Source organism: Larus michahellis, chromosome 3 (genome assembly GCF_964199755.1).
Source record: "Larus michahellis chromosome 3, bLarMic1.1, whole genome shotgun sequence".
NCBI classification, from domain to species: Eukaryota; Metazoa; Chordata; class Aves; order Charadriiformes; family Laridae; genus Larus; species Larus michahellis.
Window position 1 is genome coordinate 39,335,724 of NC_133898.1, and position 7,997 is coordinate 39,343,720.

The window sequence follows — 7,997 nt, forward strand, 5'->3', positions numbered from 1 at the left end:
GGAAAAAAAAAATCACTACAGGCTCCTGGGAATTCAGTTATAACGAGACTGCAAGAATCCTGGATGCTTTGATAATCAACAAAGCATCTCAGCCTCTCGCTGAGATCAGCTAATGGCTCAGGGACTGTTTTAATTCTGCTGTTCCCTTGCTGGCCGTGCCTGGCTGGGGTCCTGGCTCCAGAGCTGTTGGCAAACCCTTTTTTGGGGTGAGAGTTCCCTGGTCTTTGCTTGCTGGGCTCCCAATGGTGACCCCCCCACCCCGGGACCTTGGTGCCCTGAGTTTTGGGGAAGGAGGTGGTGGGGTGGAGGTGGTGCTCACCTGATGGCCTGAGCCCGGCTGGGACGAGGTAGGGAGCAGGTCTGCGATCCCCTCCTGACCTCTGCCCGTGGCACGCAGATCCAGCCGGGAACGTCACCGCTCGCAGGGAGCCACGCAGATCTCCAGCGCCCCGCCGTCCCTCTGCTTCCTCGTGCGAGCCGACCTGCCGGGATAAAGTCAGGCAGCTTCCCTGTGACTTCTTCACTAGTGGGCTGAGGGCAGCAGGACCTCACTGCCAGAAAAGCAGCAGCCCTGTCCGAAATCCTGCAAGGAGAGGCAGGGAAGAGGGAGGCACTTGCTGCTGAGTGGCCTCCCTGTGCTCGGCATCCCCCTGGCTGGTAACACCGAGAGGCAACGGGGTGACACTGCTGCTCCCAAAGCTCATGCCCCCTGGTGAAAAAACAGCCTGGGGACACAGCAGGGAAGGTCCTTGTCCCTGAGTGCCTCCAGCCAGTGGCAGGGCCATGGGTGTTTTCCAGCTGGGCAAGCAGAAACAAACCCCATTGTCCGCCAAGCGGGCACAGCGCAGCAAGGGGCCTGGGGCGGCCACTGGTTTCCCAGGGGGTGGTGGGGTCCAGCCAAGCTCCAGCCCCTCTCAGACAGCTGGAGGAGAGGGCTTGATGCCCCCATGGGACAGCAGCATCTTTGGGATCGGGGCCACTTCCCAGCTGGCAGGCTGGTGGAGACGCAAACCCACCGGCCCAAGCCACTGCTGAGGGTCTCCCATCCCCTCCGTCTCCTGGGCCATCCTTCCTGCAGCAATCCCTCCCTCCTCCATCCCCACCCCTCTGCCTCCCTCCCTGCATCCTGCACATCTCCCCTCCCTCTCTGCACCAGCCGCACTGCTGCTGCCCTCTCCTCAGCACCCACTGCCCGTTTGCTCTCTTGTACAAGCATTTACTGCCTAATGACACCAATTAGTCGTGGAGTTGCTGGGTGGCTAGTTATTCAGTGACAGCTGCACAGCCACTGGCCAAGGGTGAAATGTTAACCCCGGTGCAAGCAGTTTTCATATGCCAGGGGCTGAACTGAGACCTTGTTAAACTCAAGACACACAGTGTGGGCTCCCATCCTCACCGGAGGAGCCGGAGTTAACCCCTGGCACGGCAGTGGGAAGGGAACACCCTGCAGCATTCAGAAATGGCAGCCCCGGGGCACGGGCCACTCAGAGCACCCTGTCATCCTGTCGTGGTCTCACCCCGGGTGTCCTTGGCGGAGGATGGAGCTGGCGTGGACGGAGGGAGCCACACTATAGTCAAGGTCATCCGGCCCATTGAAGCAGTGCCACATCCCTCTCCTTGGCTGGCAGCACCAGCCTCCTGCGACGACGGAGCAGAGCCATTGAGGAAGGAGGCGGCTGGAACCCAGCCACCCTCGTAAAACGCCACGGGGGAGCTGCAGGCAGCTGGGAACCAGGGAACCTGGCAGGAGGAAAGGGGGTGGCAGCTGCTGTGTGGTCCTGCTCCCCCCCCCCCTCCGCCCCCCGCAAAGCCCATCTACGCTCTGGTGAAGCCAGGTGCCCAGCGGCTCCCTGGATCTCCAAGCAGCGTCTAAAAGGCAGAAGAAAGCTTTCTGGAGGATGGCTGAATCCCAGCCCTGAGGGACAGCCTGAAGCCATGGCTCCCCATCAGCCTTCCTGGGTTGCCCTGGTGGCAGCGGGCAGAGCCGTGCTCCGACTCTTGGGGCGTGCAGCTGCAGCCACAGGCTGCCCGCCCTGCCCGCTCCCCAGACGGTCTCTGCAGCCACCAGCACCATGGGGACCATGCCACGTGGCCACGTGCGGAGATGAGGGCTCTAGACACAGCCCCAGGAGCTCCCACGGCCACGCTGGCCCCCGTCTGTGCCTGGCCCAACAGTCGCTGGCTGGCGTGGCGGAATTCAGCTCTGTACAAACGTCTGGCATGCCTGACTAAATCCTGTTTGGAGACTAAGCCCACCCCGTCATGCTTTCCCCCTTGGGCGAATCGGCAGTGGAGCTGTGGCTGAATGCTCCCAAACATTCCCCAGGGAGGTCTCCAGGAGAGCCCTTTCCCACAGCTTCCAACAGTACCAGCCGTTCATCATTTCCATTCCTTGCCAGTCATGCTTCCGCGGGTTCCCAAGCCGAAACGTGGTCTCCCAGGCCACTCTGTGGAGCCCAACCATGAGGCATCAAAAGAAGGGCAGGCCGAACACATGACCAGCAGCCCGGCCACCAGGATCACCCTCCCTCCCTCAGCCCCTCCGCAAAGCCGAGCATCCACCCTTGGGGCAGAGGAAGCGCTAACACTGCCTGGGAAGAAGGAAACACCTGGGGGGTGGGTGAGGGTGGGGGGGTGTCCTGAGCCCCTCACGCGTGGGGCTGGGGGGACATCGCCAGGAGCCTGCAGTGCCCCACGCTCCTGCTGCTGCGGCAGGGGGGTGGCGGGGGGGGCCTGGAAGAGTTTGACTGGCCTAGAGGGGGCCACCAGCTTCTGGTAGCTGTCTGCCCTCGCTGCAAAGCGGCCTGACCACGAGTGGGGCTGCGCTGGGGGGCTGTGCTGTGGGTGGTGCTGGGGGCTGTGCTAGGGACCCCCCCGGCGCAGCAGCCGAGCACCCACAAACTCATCGGCGGGAGGCGCGGGCCGGTGCTGCCCCCTGCTGGCGGAGCCCGGCGCGGCACCACCGTGTCCCCCCCCGCGCCTTGCGGCGGGGACCCGTCGCGGCGGCCCCAGGGTGGGCGGCCGGCTGCTGCGGGCCCCCTCCCGTGACCGGGGAGCACGGGGAGCCCACGGGGAAGGGCTTAGCCGGCCTATAGGCTTAAGTGGCACCGCAGCATGCGGGGGGTGGGGGGGGTGGGGAAGCGGAATGGGGGATGAGAGGGGTGGGGAGCGCAGCAGTGGTGTGCTCCGAAAGCGGGGAGCTGAGGGCTGGTGGGAGGGGATCTGGCCTTTCCAAGCCGGGAAGCATCCCCAGCAGCACCCCCCACCCCGGGCAGGGGGCTAGGGACAGGCGGGCAAGGGCTTCAACGCTGGGCCCCCAGCGGCCCCCGGGCCTGCCATGAGGATGAGGAGTCAGCGGGCTGGAGCAGGGGGATGGGGCCATCACCGGCACTGGGAACTGTGTGAGACCAGGCACCCCAAAGCGTGGGCAGCGACTGGGGTGGGCTTGGCGTGTGTGTGCTGTGCTAACCTGCAGCTGAGCTGCAGAGTAGGGCTGGGGACGAGTGAGAGCTGGGAAAGCTGGGGGGGGGGTAAGCAGGGAAGTCTAAGGGCACAAGCTCCAGCTCTTGGATTGATGGGGGTGAAAAGGAGCAGGGCAGCCTTTGCCTGCAGGTAACATACCATGCAGAAGGGCAGGGATGGTGTTAGGAAGCAGATTTCAGGGTCCTGCTGTCACCCAAGGTGGATCACATGAGGACACGACACAGTGACAGTCGCCCTGAGCATGACACCTGTCCTGCGGTGGCTGCGCTTGCAGCTCAGCTGTAGGCCCCAGAGAAAGGGGTCCTGCCTGGTCCCCTGTGAGCCCTGAGTCTCGCAGGGATGGGATGGGACAGGGAAAAGCATGAGGTGCACCTCCTTGGCATGTCTCGCTTAAGACAACTTGCCTGCTTGTCCCCACCGCCCTGGGCTATAAGGCAGCCAGGAGCATCCTTGTCCCTTGCCAAGTGCCATAGGGACAAGGGGAGAGCTCCTGGCGCTGCCTTGCCAGGGGCTCATGGCCTGAGGCTGGCTTGACATATCCATCCTCAGCTGATCAGGACTCACAGACAGTCTCCGGGGAAACGCAGCCTGCTCTGCTAACACTGCCACCCAGACCCAGTAAAATCTCCTTCCTGGCCAGCCACAAGGGGAAAGTCAGCCCTGACAACAGCAGTGGCTGGCTTCCCATGAAGACACCCCCCCCCTTCTGAGAAGGAGCTGCAGGCATCACCTACTTTTCCACTCTCCTTGCAGGACCTGCCGTCTCTAGTGGATCCAAGCGGGTGGAAAAGGCTCGCCTGGCTTTCGCTAGTGCTGTGTCCTGGGACAGCAGAGCCGGGAAGCTTCGCAGCAGGGCTGAGCTGCTGCACAGTGCCCGGCAGTGCTGCTGCTGGCCCTGCTTTGTAGCCACAGTCACGGAGGTGCTAGGATGCTTGCAAGAAGCCAGGCTTCTTGAGAAGAAAGAGAGATCCACAAAAGCTCGGCTTCCCAGTAAGCCCCGGAGTGGCTTGTTGCTGCCGGCCGCTCAGGTCAGGGCTGCCATGGTCAGGCTGCTCTGCCGCTGCTGCCCACATCCCCTGTCCCGCTGCTCCCAGTGCCACCCAGCTCACCTCCAGAGACACTCCAGCTGCTCTTGGCAGGGAGCAGGAGCTCCTTATATGTCTGTGTAGGAGACAGCCCATGCAGCACAAGCAGGCCACCAGCAGCAGGTGGCTGCGCTCCTTCGCCGCATCCTCCATCATCTTTCCTGCACGGGCCTGGGGACCCTGACAGATGAGTTTCACTACCTCCTACCACCTGGCCATGCCAGCTTCCCTCGCTCCTTAGCTTTCCCCATCCATCGCAGCCTCTACAGAGCCTGCTCCCTCCCCAAAGCAGCACCAGGGCATGGGAAGGATAGAAGCAGCAAGCAGTGGCGGGAACCCTCTTTTCTCACCTTTTGCATGAAACCTTTACCGGGGCGACAGAGCAGCGCCCTGACCTTGAGAGGCACCACGGATGCCGGGGGCAAGGGCCGCGCTGCAATCCCTGCACTGCCTGTACCTTCTTCTCTCTGTCCCCTGCACGCCAGGTCAGGCTCCTGCAAACAAGCCTCGGGCTAAGCCTTGGGCCCCGCGGGCAGCTGGGACCTCTGTACCGGGCCAAATCACGCCGAGGGCAGATGGGGGAATGGCATGTGGGGAGGAAGGAGCTGGATTGGGAATGGTGCAAGGGCAGAGGGCGGGGTCCTGGCTCCCAGCGTTCAGCCTACAAATAGAAAGGGTCATGGGAGAGTGCCCAGCTATAGGGACAAAGGGCTTGCGAGAGGCAGATAGGGCTGCAGAGGAAACCCCGGCTGGGAGGTGAAGGGTGGCAGAGCCCCAGGAACTCCAGGAATAAGGGGGGCTCCCTGGCAGGGTCCCCCGGGGTGCAGGCACCTCTGGGGCCATACAGGAACATAAGGGACTGGTGGGGCAGGGATGCAGCCAGCACTTAGGGAAGGCTGGGACTGACACAGGAAGGTGATAGGGGCTGGCAGAGGTGGCCGTGCCAGTCCTGGGGTGACATCCCCATGGGCAGGGTAACCAAAAATTGTACCCACTTGGCTGGTGCTGGGGTATGTGTGGGGGGAGACGTTTGCTGCCCCGTGGCACTGTCCTGGTGCCAGCCATATCTCCCAGGACAGGTGCCCTGCCCAGCCCCATGGGGAGTCCCGGATGGGGAGGGGAAGGCAGCAGCACCCAGTACAGGCAGAAGCACAGGGGTGAGCACGCTGGGGTCAAAGCACCCGTCAGACAGCCTGTCACTCCCCCAGCACCCCAACCCCAGCTGCCCTGCACTGCCACGGGACGGGTGCCAGGGTTTCCCTGGACTGCAGCTGCCACCACTGCTGGGGTCCCCGCTCTGCCTCGGCACCCACCCGCTCCCATGGCTGCTAGCACTGGCCCTTAACCCCGTGCCCTGTTTACAGCCTACAGCGGCTGTCCCCAGCCCTCCGTCTGGCATGTCCCAGCCCGTGGGACCCAACGCAGGGAGCTCCTGCCTGGCCCGGGGTGGCCCGTGGCACAGCCACGCTCGCTTACATGTTTTTTTCCGGAGCTGGCAGGCTCCTTCCCGCGGTGCTGCCGGCTGGCAAGGCAGGATCCCGCACCGTTTGGGCAGAGGGCTGCCAGCAATGCAAGCCCGGGGCTCGCCAGGTCCTAGCGCGCTGCCTGCCACGTCAAGGACACAGCACAGACGGGCGCAGGACAGCCCTCAGCCCCAACCCAGGGCCAGCCCCGCTGCTCCCACCCCTGCCTAACCCTGCCTCGCACCCCACTCTGCCCCGGATCCCCCAGCTGCAGTGCTCGCATCTGTGAGAGGGATGCTGCTGGGATCACCCTGCTGCTGCAGCCCCAGCACAGAGATGCTCTGTGTTCTGGCTTTTCCTAATGCTGGTCCTCCTGCCCCTGCAGCCCTCCTGGGGACCCTGTCCCGGAGGGGACCCTGCCCCACGATGGGGGGCATTGCCATGCTGTGAGTTTGCGCAGGCAAGGAGGGCAGGATGCCAGCAGCCAGCCACACCACTGCTGCTCCCCCTTTTCACTTCCCCCTGCAGCGGGGCCAGGCTCCGAACCCTCCTCGCAGCCATGGGACCGGAAAGTCCCGGGTCTTGGTTGGGTTCCCAGACCTCTGTGTCCCCCCGCCTAGGGTGGGGGAGCGAGCTGGTGGGTGATGGCCCCAGGACCTCAGTGCAGCCCCCAGCTGCAGGGTGACCTTGCAGTGGGACTGCGGTGCAGCCAAGTCCTTGGCTCGTCGGGGGGAGGATGGCAGACAGACCCCCTCGCCAGTACCTGGGGGGAACAACTCCTCTCACCCCGCTCTGCCTGCACCCTGCCTGCACCCTGGCCTTACCTCGAGGGCTCAGCTCTCCCAGTGCCAGCTGGTGCTGCCTGCTGCCGCCTCGCTGCCTGCTGCCTCCTCGCTGCCCGGTGCCGAGCGGGGTCGGGGTATCCTGGGGCGGCGGGTCCGGGGTGTGGAGGCTCTGCAGCCGGAGTGGGTTTTGGAGCCCTGGCGCTGGCTGGGGCCGGCTGAGCACGGCTCCTGCTGGCTCAGCAGGTGAAGGCTGCATGCACGGGCGGATTAGCGGGGAGAGGGAGGGGAAGCGGCTTCTGCCATAGGAACTGCAAGCAGGATTCGTCAGCGGGTTGCAGCGGGGCCGAGCGCCAGCGCGAGGAAGGAGAGAAGGGGAGGCTGCGGGTGAGCAGCCACCCTGGACGGACAACGCAGCCCGGGCGAGGGGGACAGCCCTGGGCACCCAGAGCAGTGCTGCGGGTGCCAGTATTGTCCCTGGGATGAGGGCACCTCTTGGTGGCACGTGTCACCCTGTGCTGCTGTGCTGGCCATGGAGGGACGCTTGCTGAGCCCCCACCCCATCACAGCTCTGCATTGGCCCCACAGGGCCGGCGGGGGGGGACCCTCAGCAGCACCCTCTGTCCCCTCTGCTGGGCCCCTCAGCTGCTCAGGAATGAACTGGCGCCTGCCCACCGGCTGCTCTCCTGGTATGCGCGGCCGGAGCCGTGAATGCCGTGCCTCGGCCTCCTCCCCAGCCAGCCGGGGCTGGCCCCCCACCAGGACATCCCCCCTCCCAGTCCCAGCCACCCTCTCTCCTCTTCCCATTAAGGCAGCACAGGCGGCTGAGCTTCAGTGCCAGAGGAAAACAGGTGCCGGAGCCAAGAGCGATGGAGCCGAATGGAGGGTGGGGAGGCACAGGGGCAGCACAAAAAGCGCGCACCCCTCACACATGCATGGCAGCACCCCTTGCCAGCATTTCCTCCCATCCCTTCCTTGGGAACACAGAGAACATCCCTCTGCAGGTGACACTGGGGTACCCACCTCCACCTCGCTGCCTGTCCCCAGCCCTGGGGACACCGTGGGGAGGGAAGAAGGGGTGGCAGGAGCAGCCCTGTGCCCACGTTTCTTCTCTCCCAGCCCTTGCTGCAGAGCTGGGCTGCAGCCAGCACTTCTATTTTAAGCCCGACAGTGCAGATGAGGAG

At 64.5% G+C, this 7,997-nt stretch overlaps 1 protein-coding gene across 10 annotated transcripts in view; it reads right to left on the reverse strand.

The window, feature by feature from the left end:
* SLC29A1 (solute carrier family 29 member 1 (Augustine blood group)) overlaps positions 1-7,945 on the reverse strand; it is a 35,373-nt gene extending 27,428 nt beyond the window's left edge. For 2 of the 10 annotated variants that reach the window (XM_074579759.1, XM_074579751.1), the window contains exons 1-3: positions 6,856-7,508; positions 4,919-5,062; positions 320-482 (exon numbers count right to left, since the gene is read on the reverse strand). The gene's annotated coding sequence lies outside the window, so the exon portion shown is untranslated. Of the gene's footprint in view, positions 1-319; positions 483-1,517; positions 1,741-4,592; positions 4,749-4,918; positions 5,063-6,044; positions 6,207-6,855; positions 7,547-7,836 lie in introns of those variants that run through there. The other 8 variants (XM_074579761.1, XM_074579754.1, XM_074579760.1 and 5 more) reach the window with 7 other exon arrangements.
* Between the last annotated feature and the right edge of the window lie 52 nt (positions 7,946-7,997).